Genomic DNA, 15,882 nt, shown 5'->3' with positions numbered 1-15,882 from the left:
CAAGCAGGAAACTGTTATGCTAAGTAGACTGATGGCCCATCAAGACACTGAGTAACTTAACAGTCTTCCTTACATGAAATGCTTAAATGCATGACTACATTGACCTCTCACATTTATTTTGGAACTAGCAACGCACTTCAAAGTATCCGAGAATCTGCAAATGAGTGAAACATATCTTTTTCTACTTAAATATATACACATACACTAATAAAAATTACACATAATCAAGGCTTCTAGACTAGTATTTTGAACAAAATCTAGGAGGTTTAACTTTCACCACCATCACAAGTTAATCATTTGTTATAATATTAACCATACCAACACACTGATATTGAAGCTTCATACTCTTACAAATAGGCTTAATCATTCAATAATCTATTAATTGTTTAAATCATAATTAAGCAAATAAATGGAAAATTTTTCAAACATGTAATTCAATGTCACTTCTCATGAAAATACTACCTGTGAATGACAGTTCTGATCCCAAGTAGAGAACACCATGTTTGAAGAAACCAGAACCATTTACAGAACTGATGCTCAGTAGATAACACAGGTGGTGAAATATTTCACTTGATTCTCCTCCAACCAGAGGTTGAGACTTTGAAGCTGCTACATTTGCTCAGCAACTTCATCTCTCCATTTAATGATTAAAACAGTTTAACCAAGGCCAAACCCATTTGGTCAACATTTGAGTTCCAGAGATGCCAGGCCAACATTTAGTTTCACATGAGAAACCTCAATGGCCCATATTTTTCAAACACTCACTGAAACCTTCCTTACAAAGGGCTGCTAATCATTATCATGAGAAGAGATGAGAACTGCTGATCTGCTCACTCATAATTAACAGACTCCACATATAGAGAACCTCTCTACCTAGTCCACAGCTTTTCCTTTGTTGACTTGATCAGAAGAAAAACAATGCCTATTTTACACCGATGTTTTGTAAGACTCCCACCAATATCGCCAATTACCCTACTTTTTAACTAACTGGGTGGTCAACTCTCTCCTGACATTGCACAAAAGCACTACTACTAGAACTAATAATTAAGTCAATCACATAAGTTAAAAATATATGGGGCCGCCAGCGCCGTGGCTCAATAGGCTAATCCTCCACCTTGCGGCGCCGGCACACCGGGTTCTAGTCCCGGTCAGGGCGCCGGATTCTGTCCCGGTTGCCCCTCTTCCAGGCCAGCTCTCTGCTATGGCCAGGGAGTGCAGTGGAGGATGGCCCAGGTGCTTGGGCCCTGCACCCCATGGGAGACCAGGAAAAGCACCTGGATCCTGGCTCCTGCCATCGGATCAGCGCGGTGCGCCGGCTGCAGCGGCGGCCATTGGAGGGTGAACCAACGGCAAAAGGAAGACCTTTCTCTCTGTCTCTCTCTCTCTCTCACTGTCCACTCTGCCTGTCAAAAAATAAAAATAAAAATAAAAAAAAAAAATATATGGGGCCACAAGGTGCAACTTTAACTATGCCACTGAAGTCTATGGTCAGCCACTGGAAAAAGTTCTACAGCCACGAAACAGAAGCCTGATACCCTTGAGGCTGTCCCAGTAACAGGAATAAAGAATGCATATTACACCCAATCTCATAAGTATGTGCTGTGTGAAGCAATGCAAGCAAAAATAAGGGAAGAATGCTCAAAAACGTACTTTTCCAATTATTCTAGAGCTAGATAATTTTATCTAACAATGCTTTTCCTCCTCTCACTTACATGAGTCCTTTATTATTAATTACTTTGTAATGTGAATCAAAGACTGAAATACTACAAAATTTAGACAACCTTGCAAACTGAAAAAATGAGTTGAGCTTACACATTTAGTTATGTTTTTGGTCAGGCATCAAGTAAACAGTAAAATCAAGCTTGAGATGAAAATAGTAAATATGTATAAAAGAAAAAAGTATAGGCAGGGGCTGGTGCCACGGCATAGTGGGTTAAGCCACCACCTGTGGCACTGGCATACATGGCCACTGGTTCCTGTCCCAGCTGCTCCACTTCCAATCCAGATCCCTGCTACTGTGCCTGGAAAATAGTCGAAGTACTTGGGTCCCGACCCCAAAGCGAGAGACTTGGAAAAAGCTCCTGGCTCTTGGCTTCAGCTTGGCTAAGATCTGGCATTATAGCCATCCACGGAGTGATCTAGATAATGGAAGATCGATCAATCTCTCTGTGGCTCTGCCTTTCAAACGAATAAATTTTTAATGAAATAAGTATAAGAATTTATGCCAAAATTAAATAATTCTAATAATGTTTGAGACAAAAATCCATGTAATTCATATAAACATTTTAAAAATCATATTGCTAAACATATTTTTAATTAGGTTTTATTTTTGCTGTATCAAATTATGTATTTCATGGGTCCAAAACACAAAATAACCCATCATGTATATGCTGCCTGAGCAAACAAGCATTCTAATTTGCATTCCATACTGTACTTCCATTCAAAATTGCTGCTATGGGAGTTACATCACAGAAAGAATAAAAATTTAGTAACTTCCTTGAGGCCAGCCATAGCATCCCATAGGAGCACTGGTTCAAGTCCCTGCTGCTCCATTTCCAATCCAGCTCCTTGCTGATTTGCCTGGGGAAAAAAAAAAAAAAAAGCCGAAGTTTTTGGGCCTCTGTCACCCACACAGAAGAACTAGATGGAGTTCCAGGCTCCTGGCTTTGGCCTGGCCCAGTTGTGGCCACTGGGGCCATTTGGGGAGTGAACTAGTGGATGGAAGGTATCTCTGTCTCTGTCTCTCCCTTCCTTCCTTCCTTCCTCATTGTGGTCTGTGTTGTGTTCCCTCTCTCTGTTACTCTGCTTTTCAAATAAATAAATCTTTTTTTAAAACACAACTTCAGAAATGGAACCATGAAACAAGAACGCCTGTGATCCCAACGTGTTTGTAGTGGCTGCTGCACACAGGAAGAGCGCCCGCACACTGCGGGCTCTCCACTGAAGCACAGAGCCACAGCTCGACTAAAGCAGTGAAGTTCAACTCAAAGAGCCGAAAACTCTCCCATTTTTATCTTACCTTTGTGGAAAGCAAGACGGGAAAAGAAAACTGCACTTAAATCCCAGAGGCCTCAGTGCTGCCTGGCATTCAGTCCATCCCAGGTATGCTAACTTGAGCTCATCACTTAGCATTGTTTTTTCTGAGGCTCAGGTGAAAAACTAGCGTGACCTCGCCTTAGCTTCCCAACTCCTGATTCTAATCTGGGATTCACAACACTGAATTCGATCAATTCTTGCTTTCCACCTGACTTCCAGTAAGACATCTCCCATTTAAAATGCCCTCAAGAAAATATAATTCATTTATTAACTGTTAAAAATATAATACACATAATAAAAACAAAACACAAAAATAAGACTTGTTCTGTATCCTGTTAATAGTCTAAATGCCACACTCCTCACAGTCTTGAGGCTATCAAGAAGTCAAGATTGTTATCATTCCTTTCCTTCCAGACCCAGGAGCCTGCCCCTTCAAATTTCTTATTTTTGTACTTTGTTGCAAAAAAAACTCCAAAAAGTTAGCCTTTGAAATCATCCAGGAATTTTACCATAGAAAATGATCATTAAAGTCTTCCTAGTACTCATTAAAAACAAGCTAAAAATAGAGTACCTGACACAAATCACGTGTCTTGATATATTTTGTAAATGCTTTCAGAACATTTACTTCTGAAATTAATCTGCGTAGTTCTCCTTATATTAGACTTCTGTATAAATTTCCTCTTACTACTATAACAAAACATCACAAACTTAATGGCTTCAAACAACACAAACTTGGCTGTCTTACAGTTTTGTCAGCCAGAAGCCCAAAATGAGTGTCACTGGGCTAAAATCCAGGTGTTGGTGGGTTTCATTGCTTCTTAGAGCTCGGAAGGACAACTTTGTCTTACCGTTCTCTGCTCCTACAGTATGCCGGCAGTCCACGGTTTGTGGTCTCCCTCCATCTTTACAGCCAACAATGGCCAAATTGTCCTCACATTGTATCTCTCTGATGCTAGCTCTCCAGCCTCCCTCTTTTTAACCACACTTGTGAATACATTGGGTCCAGCTGGCTAAGTCAGGGTGCTCGTGCCTGTTTGAAGCCAGCCGGCTGGCATTCTTAATTTCACCTGCGACTTGAATTCCTTTTACCAGGTTCTCGGGATTAAGACAGGGACATCTTTGGAAGGCCTTTAAGCTGCTTACCAAAATATTTATTATGCATTTATCCAGAGAGCCTACTAAAAATGTGCAGAGATAAAGGAGAAGACAAAAAGTAAAACTACAATGCAGTGAAAAAATACAAAGAAAGATGTAAGAATACTTAGTAATGAAAGGCAAGTGAATAGAGAACATTTTAGTGATAATTTAAAATACAGTTCCCAGCAGCCACATGCTTCTTTGTATGTTTGTATACATGTCATCATCATGAGAGAGACATCTATTATGACACAAGGAGTGAGGTCATGAACAATGAGAATTTCAGAGACTGTTGAGATCTTAAGTGATCATCTAGTTACTGAACGTAGTATTCAACTAAGATCCTAAGAAATTCTAACTTTCCTAAGATCATTTGGCCAGCCAATTTCAGAAAGAGAACTTTAACTCATTGATTTCTGGTCAATATACCATACGGAATAGCACAAACAATAAAGTTCAGGGCAGTGTGCCGAAGAAATAAGAGTACCATGTAATTATACTTTGAGATTGCCAACCACAGATTTGCCAACTAAAAAGCCCTGAGGTTACAGAACAACAACCTGAATGATTTCACTTACATGTGTAATCTAAAAAGGTAAATTCTTAAGAACAGAGTGCAGAATGGTGCATTCTAGGAGAAGGAGGTGGTGGGGACTGGAGAGATGCTGATGAAAGGATACACAATCTTAGCAGAATTAAGTTCAACAAGATCTGCAGTATGACATGGTAATTACGACCAGAAACAATGTACTGTATACATGAAAACTGCTGAGAGTACATCGTAAATGTGTTCCCCACAAAAATAGGAAGCATGTGAGGCAGTGGACACATTTATAGCTTCATTTAGCCATCCCACCTTGAATATCTATAGGAAAATAATATGTTGTACACCATAAATATACAGAAATTTTGTCAATTAAAAGATAAAAACTGGCTGGCGCTGTGGCTCACTAGGCTAATCCTCCGCCTTGCGGCGCCAGCACACCGGGTTCTAGTCCCGGTCAGGGCGCTGGATTCTGTCCCGGTTGCCCCTCTTCCAGGCCAGCTCTCTGCTGTGGCCAGGGAGTACAGCGGAGGATGGCCCAAGTGCTTGGGCCCTGCACCCCATGGGAGACCAGGAGAAGCACCTGGCTCCTGCTATCGGATCAGCGCGGTGAGCCAGCCGCAACGTGGCGGCCGCAGCGGCCATTGGAGGGTGAACCAACGGCAAAGGAAGACCTTTCTCTCTGTCTCTCTCTGTCTCTCTCACTGTCCACTCTGCCTGTCAAAAAAAAAAAAAATAAAAAAAATAAAAACTAGAACTCTAAAGGCTTAGAAAATTATAAAGTTCAGCCACTTGACAAATTCACCTTTGTACAAACATTCCTGCTTGAGGATGCTGTAAATATGGGAGATCACACTCCATTCATCTAGTTTACATTATATATCCATAGGGTTTTATTGAATGCTAAGTAAGTCCTGAGTGAAGGGGGCACAGCAGTAAACAAATAGGCCCTAATACCTGGGCAACAGAAGAAAAACAAGTAAATGAATCTATCATTACATCAGGAAGAGGCTCTGACGGGGACAGGAAGAAGACCAACGACATACATTCTCAATATCACTTGAAAGTAAGCATGATGTAGAACGTTAAAGAGTTTATAAGAAGAGAAAGATAAAAATAATATCTTTAAAACATTCAAACACAACTATTGCCATAAAACAGAATGAGAACCCTTTTCTCAAAGCTTTAACTAAAACTTAGTACCTATTAAAATCAGACTCAATCAAGACTGTGGAATTAGCAAAAAAGAACAGACATTACTGATCAATAAAACAGAATAGTCCAGAAATAGACCCACGCTGTGTAGGCAACCAAGTTATAAAAAAGGCACAAAAGGCTACTGAATGTACAGTCTTTTTAACAAATGGAACTAGATCAATTACACATGTATACATCAAAGGGCAGGCATAAGAATCTACACTCAGACCTTACATCTCACAAAATAACACAGACAAGACCACAGACTTGTAAAATATGAAACTATAAAATTTCTAGAAGATATTAAAGAAAATCGATATGATCTTGGGTTGGTGATGAGATTTTAGAAACAACAATAAAAATAATATATTAAAAATACACTGGACTTGACAAAATATAAAAAGCTGTTCTGTGGAATATGCTCTTAAGAGAATAAAAGGAAAAGCCAAATACTGGGAGAAAATATTTGCAAAACACCTAAATAACTAAAGAGTCATATACAAAATACACAAAGAATTTATAAAACAAAAAGAAAACAAATCAAAAAATGGGCCAAATATCTGAACAGAGAGGCTGGCAACATGGTGTACTGGGTAAAACTTCCACCTTCAACAGTAGCATCCCATACAGGTGCCATTCATGTCCTGGCTGCTCCACTTCCAATCCAGCTCCCTGCTAATGGCCTGGAAAAAGCAGCAGAAAATGGCCCAAGCGTTTGGGCTCCTGCCACCCGTATGGGCAACCTCAAAGAAGCTCCTTGCTCCTGCCTTTGGCCTGGCCTAGTTCTGGCCATTGTAGCCATCTGGGGAGTGAACCAGCAGATGAAAGATCAGTCCAGCTCTATCTCTTCCTCTCTCCTTTCCCCTCTTCTAACTCCTGACTTTCAAACAAATCTTAAGAAAAAAAAATCTGGATAGCTCACCAAAGATAACACAGATGGTAAGTAAACATATGAACATATGCTCAACATCATGTATCTTTAGGAAAACACAAATCAAAACACTGATAAGATATCACTATAGGGGCCTGTGCTGTGGCATAGTGGGTTAAGCTGCCCCCTGCAGTGCCAGCATCCCTTATGGGCGCCTGTTCAAGCCCCTGCTGCTCCACTTCTGATCCAGCTTTCTGCTATGCTCTGGGAAAGCAGTGGAAGATGGCCCAAGTCTTTGGGCCCCTGCACCGCATGGGAGACCTGGAGGAGGCTCCTGGCTCCTGGCTCCGGATGGGCTCCAGCCATTGCAGCCAATTGGAGAGTGAACCAGCATATGGAAGACCTCTCCCTCCGCCTCTTCTTCTCTCTCTGTGTAACTCTGACTTTCAAATAAATAAATAAATTTTAAAAAGAAAGAAAGAAAGAATGCTTCAGGACACCATGTTTAATATAAATAAATATCTGTCATTTTTTAAATAAATCTATTAGAAATGCTAAAATCCAAAACAAAACTAATAATACCAAATGCTGCCAAGCACAGAGTAATGGAAACTCTCATTTATTACTGATGGGAATGGAATGGTAAATTACTTTGGAATTTGGCAATGTCTTAGTAAGCCAAACTCAGTCTAATACAATCTAATAATATGCTCCTTATTCATTTGAAAATTTATGTCAACATAACTACCTGCATGAGAGTGTTTATAGAAGATTTATTCACAATGACCAAGAATTAGAAGTAATCTCAATAGGTGAATGTAGAGACAAACTGTGGTCACCTATAACACGGAACACTACTTCATAGGGGGAAAAGGGTAAAATCTATAATGTCATGAAAAACCGTAGGTGACTGACCTTTAAATGCACATAGCTATGTAAAAAAAGCCTGCAATTCCCATACTCTGATTAGTTCTGTGTGTGACATTCTGAAAATGGGCAGAATTACAGACATTAGTAAACAGGCCAGTCATCTCTAGGAGTTTGGGAAGAGATGGAAGTTTTAGGATGGTGAAATCAGGGACCGGCACGGTGGCTCACTTGGTCAATCCTCCGCCTGCAGTGCTGGCATCCCATATGGGCGCCAGGTTGTAGTCCCGGTTGCCCCTCTTCCAGTCCACCTCTCTGCTGTGGCCTGGGAAGGCAGTGGAGGATGGCCCAAGAGCTTGGGCCCTGCACCCACATGGGAGACCAGGAAGAAGCACCTGGCTCCTGGCTTTGGATCAGCACAGCGCCGGCCGTAGTGGCCATTTGGGGAGTGAACCAACGGAAGGAAGACCTTTCTCTCTGTCTCTCTCTCACTGTCTAACTCTGTCAAATAAAAGAAACAAGGATGGTAAAATTATTCTTCATATTATAATGAGAAATACATACCACAGTGCATTTGTCAAAACCCACAGAATCAGAGCAAACCTTACAGCATGAAAAAATGTTACAAAAAAAAAAAAAAACTCATTTGGGAGATTAGGGAATGTCAGACTAAATGCAGACGATGATGGAGAAAAAAAAAAAAAAAGAGGACCTAAAATGAAAGATCTCTGTGAGTGAGATCCCTGTAGAAAGAACGGGGCCATCAAAGAAGGAGGTACCTTTCTCTGAAGGGAGGAGGGAACTTCCACTTTGACTATGACCTTGTCTGAATAAGATCGAAGTCAACAAACTCAAAAGGCTTCCATAGCCTTGAAAACTCATGACTAGAGCCTAGGGAGATTACTGACGCCATAAACAAGAGTGTCAAATTGTTAAGTCAACAACAGGAGTCACTGTGCACTTACTTGTCATGTGTGATCTGTCCTTAATGTGTTGTCCCATGTGAATTAATGTTATAACTAGTACTGAAACAGTATTTTACACTTTATGTTCTGTGTGGGTGCAAAGTGATGAAATCTTTACTTAATATATACTAAATTGATCCTCTGTATATAAGGATAATTGAAAATGAATCTTGATGTGAATGGGAAAGGAGAGGCAGCAGGAGATGGGAGGAGTGGGAGTCGGAGGGAAATTATGGGGGGAGGAGCCATTGTAATCCATAAGCTGTACTTTGGAAATTTATATTTACTAAATAAAAGTTAAAAAAAAAGAAAAAAATCTAACAAATGAAGAAGTAAACTCAGTAAAAGGGAAGGGGAGACGTGGTGATCTAAGAGCCCTTAGGGATAAGTGGAGTAGAGGATACTGAAGGGAAGTGGAATCAGCTCTGATGACAAAAGTGTTTCTCACGGGGTATCAGTTAAGAACTCTAAAACTACTGTCCACTCTACATTGGACTTGAACAATTAAGTATATGATCTTGACACATAGGAGCCAGACTTCTCACTGTTGGAGTTTACAGACAAGGAAAGAAAGCAAAAATCTCTGTGGTAATAGATTAGAATTGTATCCATCAATATAAACTCGTATTTAACTTAATGCAGACATGAATGAGCACAAACACAAGCATTTAGAATTATGTGCATAAATACACACAAAAATTTCCTTGTTCTGCAAGCAGAACAGACCCAGAAGCAACACATCCCAGTAGTAATGATCTCGGTTTCTAATACTGCTCTCCAATAAAGGAACACAAGGCTCCCTGAAGCGATGGCTGATGCCAAGGTCTGCAGCAGGAAGGACAGATGAGCTTGGAACACCTTCAAGTTCCAAAAGGGAAGAAGGGGCTCAGAACAACTATCACAACAAAACACAATGCGGGTATAGCAAAGGGTCACAGGAGGCAACTGAAACAGCTCCCAACAGCCAAGGCTAGAACACCCAGAGCAATAAAATAAATAAGCATTAAATTATAACCTGAAGTATAAAGTAAAAACCCATGGCCCGTGGTATAAATAAATGAAGAGGAACAAATTAATCTCCCATGCAGAATTGTCCAAGTACACCTGCAGCTGCCCTCCTCTCACAGAAGCACAGCTTGACTCACTCCTCACGTGCAGCCTGCACTAAGGGACTTCGGTAACATCACACAGGAGACCACCTCCACCAGGTAATCAGGATTCACATGGATAGCAACAGGTCACAGGGACACAACAGGGTGCACCTCGATGTGATGACAAGGCTGCTTTACCTTTCTGGTCTGCCTTTCCAAAACACAGAATCCAGTCAAATCATGAGTAAAAACATCCTTACAGGGGCCGGCACTGTGGCATGGTAGGCTAGGCCTCTGCTTGCAGCGCCAGCATCCCATGTGGGCGCCAGTTCAAGTGCCGGCTGCTCCTCTTCCAATCCAGCTCTCTGTTTATGGTCTGGGAAGACAGTGGAGGATGGCCCAAGTGCTTGGGCCCCTGTGCCCACACAGGAGACCTGGTGGAAGCTCCCGGCTCCTGGCTCCTGGCTTCAGATGGGCCCAGCCCCAGCCATTGCTGAGGGACATAGAATATCTAACAGCACTCCTCAAAAACATCAAACTCATCAAAAACAAGAGACCTCTGACAAACTTTCACAGTGAAGAAGAATCTAAGGAGAGGTGACAACTAATGTAATGTGAATCCTGGAGCAGAAAAAGAACATTCAGTGACAACAAGGGAAACTGAATGAAGTGTGAACCTCAGGGTTTAAAAGTGCAGTGTTACTAGCATGTCAATTTCTGTGGCAGGTTAACAACAAGGGGAAACCGGGTGCAGGGTGTCTGGGAACTGTGTGACTCTTAACACTGCTCTCATATAAAAAGCTCATTTTTTAAAATTTCTAGAATGGATTAAAAGTTCTTACCAGTGAGAGAAAATATGAACTCTCCATTATGTCTCTTAGGACCAGTTTAACTAAGCCCATCTGAAACTCTGATTCATTTCTCAAACATTAAAAATAAAATAAAAGCTGTTACATCTACAAAGCAGGAGGCCAAAACAATATCCTTTTTTTTTTTTTTTAACCTCTGTCTTCAAAAAAAGTACAAACATCCGATAGATTGCAAAACTGATACTTTACCATTGGGGTTTTTTCTTCATCATTTGAAACTAATGGTAACAAGGTAACAAGTTAATATAATCAGAGGATCTTTCACCCAATTTGGTAAAACTGTAGTAAACTCTGGGGGTCATTTGGACATGGATTTTTTCTACAACCACAAGAACCATTCAGTACTGCAGGTCCCAGGACTGGCTCTTACAGGACTGGTCACCAGAGATACCTCAATGGAGGTATCCCCCGCTATCTGGAGGTGCAGCAAGCAGACCTTATGCATCCTACGCTACAGGCTGAAAACAGGTGCCACTTTATTTGGCCCATAAATATTTTTTGAATCAGAACTCGTTAGCAATCATTGCACTGGGAGATCGGGTGTAAAAATTCAAATGCTACCTCTTGACTTAAACATCAGAAATCTGGATACCTCAGCCCTGTATTCCCACAGGAGGACAACTGGGTAGAACAGAATTGGACACATTAAACCAAGTACAGCCTCTCTACCTGAATTCCCAACACTCCCTACTTAGTAACCCTGCTCACTTACTGCCTACAGCTCTGTAACTTTCCAAATTATTGTTTCTGATATTTGAAAAACAATAAATTTGATGACACAGCAGCAACATCAACAGGGTAAATAAAAAAACTATCTTTTGTTTCATGTCCCAGAAGGTTTCTGAATTATACAAGTAGTAACTGGCAACCATTATAAAGACACCAAAACAGCATCAAAGGCCTAAGTCTGGCTCAGAAAAGAAATCATGGGTTAGGATGGATATGCAATACATAAAGGAAGATATAAATATATTCTCAGCAGTAACTCCCATCTACAGACCTTAGGGGTCTAGAACCAATATGGGAGGGACTCAGATTTCTGAAGTGAGACAGCTAAGAAACAACGCTCCAAGCGCTGGCACAGACTTCTCTCGGAGCAGGGAGGAAGGGCAGCCCCGCTGAGACACTGCTTGGAGTGCTAACCCTCTAGAGGCACTGAAACATCTCCAGGGAGCTAACACCACACTTCAAATGCAGTAAGACAGACAGAACGGTACTCACCAGGTCCAGGCTCAAGACAGGCTGCTCTACGTGTTGGAGAGAATCACTTGGCAACATACTTGGGACAGGCAGTGAAATCCACAAAGGTTCTACAACAAAGCATCTTCTAGGGATTGTGGCAGTAGTTGAGGGGGCTGGTTTGTTTTGCAAGGGAGGGTGTGCAAGTCTGGAGAGCAGCAAAATTTGACGCAAGAAAAAAGGCTGGAGCTGCCAGCAGAGGGCTAACTTCACCACCGTCCCCCATACACTGCCTGCCTGGCCAAGCATGCTTTCCAGTAAACATCTAAAGAATATGGGCTTCGTGGAGAGCCAAGCTGTTTGCCTGAAGGAAGCACTCACTTATTTTGACATTTCCCAAGTCTATTATGTGTTTCCAATAAATTTGAAGACAAAATTTGAGGTCAACTTAGTTCAAGCCAGTCACAGCTATTCAAATCAAAGAGACAAGATTATAAGCAAAACTCAGATGCAGAAAAACACTAAGACAAGTTCATATGAGACCTAACACTTTCACATCCAGCAACACGGTAATCACAGTAACATATTCAGGCAACTCATGATCATGGTACAGTACAATCCAAGGATAAATCAAAGCATGAAGTTTTCATTTTAAACTTTAAAAATGAAATAATTTTTAAAACTATATCTTAAAGAGGTGACTTTTAAACAAACTGCAACAGTAGATTTATAATTATTTAACTGAAAATCAGAACTACAATAGCTTACCTGTATACACTGTATATACCTTAACCTAAATGGTGACTAAAATAACCAAAATGGGAAAACTAGAGTAAGCAACAATATTAGCCATTTCTGACTTCTACATTAAAACAAGTGTCACTGATAAATGGCCTGTAGCACATGAGAATATTATAAATAACTCACTTATATTTCAAAGTAAATTATTTCCAAGCCTTTAATTTGGTATTGAATAATCTGAACCAAATAATTTATTCTTCCAATTACTTAACCATTTGCTTAGAGTTTACAAAGTTTCTCCAACAAAATACTGAGGTGTACATATCCAGGTGAGGAAAAGTAGTACTGTGCATCCTGCACAACTAACTCCACCCACATCAATTTTAAGATACACTATCCAGTGTACAACTGAACAGCTAGAATCAAATGAGCTTCCTGCTGCAACTAACAAATAGCCAAGGACTTATTATTGGATTAAGAAGGTCCCCTCACCAAAAAGAGCCACATATCCAATTAAGACAATGAACCATACTAATAATTAGAAATCAAATTCATAGAAAACTCTCAATGTATAAAACAAAAATCAGGCCTGAGTTTTTATTCCAAAAGTAGGCTTTAACATAAGGAAAACACTTTAGGATTTCTTTCCAAAGTTATATCATATAACACAAGCAAATATATATTAATGAATATGAGTTAATAAAAGATTTTCCCATGTACTATACTACATTTTTAGATTTTACTTGCCTACCACGAAGAAATGTGTACTTCAGTGGCATTAAATAGTTCACATTTGTGCAGGCATCACCACTATCTATCTCCATAACTTTCATCTTTCCAGTCTGAAACTCTACACTCATTAAACTCATGTCCTCCTCCTCTCAGCCTCTGGCAACCACCATTCTATCTCCTGTCTCTATGAAGCTGACTATTCTAGGTATTTCATTTCAGAGGAACTACACAGTATTTATCCTTTCTGCAATTTCACTTAGTATAAGGTCCTCAAAATTCATCTGTATGGCCACATGTGGGACCCCAGAGGGCCAGTTACCTTAGCACAACTATCCAGGTGGAGAGAGATTCTTGAGGCTTTCTACTCTGCCATTTTCCCTCTAGCTTCCCCAGTCTACTTTAATATCCTGTGTTAGCTCTATGAGAACCTGGTTTATGTTCATCTAAATGAGAACATAATTTACATCAAAGCAACTTAAAGGGCAGCTGTTGTAGTCATTGCCATGGCAGAATATGCATTTTCACTTGCTGTAAATTCTGATAATTATGCATCTAAACTATTTAAAGATCAATTTTAACCAAACAATGTTCTAAAACATCAAGAAATAAAAATATACATACACCTCATTTTATAAGAAATTTTTTGAAAGCCAACAAATAATATGTAACGAAACTGCAAATGAAGTTCTAAATAAACTCCCTTAAAAGTTGTTCTCACTAGTGGGATACACAGCAGACTCACAGAATGGCAGATGTCCTAAACAGCACTCTGGCCTCAGAATCAGCCCTTAAGGCATTCGGATCTGGCTGAAGAGCCCATGAGAGTATTTTAGGCATGGAAAGCCAAGACACTCTAGCCTAGGGTGATTACTGATGCCATAAACAAGAGTGTCAAATTGTTAAGTCAACAACAGGAGTCACTGTGCACTTACTCCTCATGTAGGATCTCTGTCCTTAATGTGTTGTTCAATGTGAATTAATGCTATAATAAGTACTGAAACAATATTTTACAGTTTATGTTCTGTGTGGGTGCAAACTGATGAAATCTTTACTTAATATATACTAAATTGATCTTCTGTATATAAAGAGAATTGAAAATGAATCTTGATGTGAATGGAATGGGAGAGGGAACGGGAGTTGGGAGGGTTGCAGGCAGGAGGGAAGTTATGGGGGGGAAAAGCCATTGTAATCCATAAGCTGTACTTTGGAAATTTATATTTACTAAATAAAAGTTTAAAAAAAAGTTGTTCTCACTAAAATTAGTACCTAACAACATATTTTCCTACAAATATTTTAAATTAAGATTCAAAAAGTGGTGGTAAGCAAAACAAACAAACACTCTAGGAAATCCCACGTGAGGCAATACGAAGCCCCCACAGCAGTTAAGTAGGAAACCTGGACACAACATTTGTTTTAAATCTGCTTAGGAGTGGACATTTAACCTCGCAGTCAAAACACCCACATCCTACATTGGAGCATTGGAGCTCCAGCTCCTGACTTCAAAACTGCTGTCAACACAAACCCTGGCAGGCAGTGGTGATGGCTCAAGCAACTGGATTCATTCCTGGATTGCATTCTGGGTCCCAGATTCATCCCTGGCCTACCTGGACAATGTAGGCATTTGGGGAGTAATCAACTGGATAGGATATCTCTCCTCTTTATTTCTGGGGCCGACACTGTGGCATAGCGAATAAAGCCACAGCCTGCAGTGCAAGCATCCCATGTGGGTGCCAGTTCGAGTCCCAGCTGCTCCACTTTCGAACCAACTCTCTGCTATGACCTGGGAAAGTAGCAAAAGATGGCCCAAGTCCTTGGGCCCCTGCACACACATGGCAGACCTGGAAGAAGCTCCTGGCTTCCAATTGGTGCAGATCTGGATGTTGTGGCCAATTGGGGAGTGAACCAGCAGATGGAAGACCTCTCTCTCTCTTTCTGCTTCTCCTTCTCTCTGTGTAACTCTGACTTTCAAATAAATAAATAAATCTTTAAAAAAAATTCTAAAAATCTACTTAAGAGTCATGAGAGGATTGAGGGTAAAGAACAACCAAGCCAGGATTTAGTGGGGAAGAGAGGACTGGGAAGATGAAGCAGCATCTGGCAACATCTCCCACACCAAGTGCTGGTTAAAAAGGGCCATCTGACTCCGCAAGTGAGATCCCAGTGGAAAGAACAGGTCATCAAAGAAGGAGGTACCTTTCTCTGAAGGGAGGAGAGAACTTCCACTTTGACTACGACCTTGTCTAAATACGATCAGAGTCGGTGAACTCAAAAGGCTTCCATAGCCTCGGCAACTCATGACAAGAGCCTAGGGTGATTACTGATGCCATAAACAAGAGTGGCAATTTGTTAAGTCAACAACAGGAGTCACTGTGCACTTACTCCTCATGTAGGATCTCTGTCCTTAATGTGCTGTACATTGTGATTTGATGCTATAACTAGTACTCAAACAGTATTTTTCACTTTGTGTTTCTATGTGGGTGCAAACTGATGAAATCTTTACTTAATGTATGCTAAACTGATCTTCTGTATATAAAGAGAATTGAAAATGAATCATGATGTGAGTGGAAGGGGGGAAGGAACGGGAGATGGGAGGGTTGCGGGTGGGAGGGAAGTTATGGAGGGGAAGCCATTGTAATCCATAAGCTGTACTTTG

General features: G+C 40.6%; 1 protein-coding gene and 1 long non-coding RNA gene across 13 annotated transcripts in view; both read right to left on the bottom strand.

Annotated features, from left to right (window-relative positions):
• The window catches only part of LOC149121989 (uncharacterized), a 473,114-nt gene that overhangs the window by 297,541 nt on the left and 159,691 nt on the right, over positions 1-15,882 (bottom strand). The gene's annotated exons all lie outside the window — the stretch shown is intronic.
• The window catches only part of BICC1 (BicC family RNA binding protein 1), a 336,500-nt gene that overhangs the window by 278,798 nt on the left and 41,820 nt on the right, over positions 1-15,882 (bottom strand). For 5 of the 12 annotated variants that reach the window (XM_089314866.1, XM_089314872.1, XM_089314870.1 and 2 more), the window contains exon 1: positions 3,885-4,034. The exons of 2 other annotated variants lie outside the window; for them this stretch is intronic. The gene's annotated coding sequence lies outside the window, so the exon portion shown is untranslated. Of the gene's footprint in view, positions 1-3,019; positions 3,162-3,884; positions 4,035-15,882 lie in introns of those variants that run through there. 5 more of the 12 variants (XM_089314873.1, XM_089314871.1, XM_089314868.1 and 2 more) reach the window with 4 other exon arrangements.

The sequence above is a fragment of the Oryctolagus cuniculus genome, chromosome 15 (genome assembly GCF_051225735.1).
Source record: "Oryctolagus cuniculus isolate XC-2025 breed Fujian yellow rabbit chromosome 15, ASM5122573v1, whole genome shotgun sequence".
Lineage (NCBI taxonomy): Eukaryota > Metazoa > Chordata > Mammalia > Lagomorpha > Leporidae > Oryctolagus > Oryctolagus cuniculus.
This window is presented reverse-complemented; position numbering and strand designations above follow the sequence as displayed.